This window comes from Neopelma chrysocephalum, unplaced genomic scaffold (assembly GCF_003984885.1).
Source record: "Neopelma chrysocephalum unplaced genomic scaffold, ASM398488v2 Primary Assembly neopelma1_95936, whole genome shotgun sequence".
Lineage (NCBI taxonomy): Eukaryota > Metazoa > Chordata > Aves > Passeriformes > Pipridae > Neopelma > Neopelma chrysocephalum.
This window is the reverse complement of record NW_020924587.1, coordinates 361-771: the sequence shown is the minus strand read 5'-3', so window position 1 is coordinate 771 and position 411 is coordinate 361. Positions and strand designations below refer to the sequence as shown.

Sequence of the window (411 nt, the reverse complement as noted above, 5' to 3'; positions counted from 1 at the left end):
GGGGGTCAGTCCAGGGGTCAATCTATGGGTCAGTCAGTGGGTCAATCCAGGGGTCACTTCTTGGGTTGGTCAGTGGGTCAATCCAAGGGTCAATCAATGGGTCAGTCCATGGATCGATCTGTGGGTCAATGGGTCGCTCCATGGTTTGGTCAGTGGGTCAGGGGGTCAGTCCAGGGGTCAATCTATGGGTCGGTCAGTGGGTCAATCCATGGGTCAATCCATGGGTCATTGGGTCAATCCATGGGTCACTCTATGGGTCGATCAATGGGTCACTCCTTGGGTCAATCCATGGTCACTCCGTGGTCACTCCATGGTCACTCCATGGGTCACTCTGTGCTCATTCCATGGGTCATTTGGTCACTCCGTGGTCACTCTGTGGTCACTCCGTGGTCACTCCATGGGTCAGTTGGT

The 411-nt window shown here is 55.0% G+C and overlaps 1 protein-coding gene across 1 annotated transcript in view; it reads left to right on the top strand.

Annotated features, from left to right (window-relative positions):
• LOC113981053 (eukaryotic translation initiation factor 3 subunit C-like protein) overlaps positions 1–411 on the top strand; it is a gene marked incomplete at its 5' end in the record, with an annotated part of 13,017 nt that overhangs the window by 12,350 nt on the left and 256 nt on the right. The gene's annotated exons all lie outside the window — the stretch shown is intronic.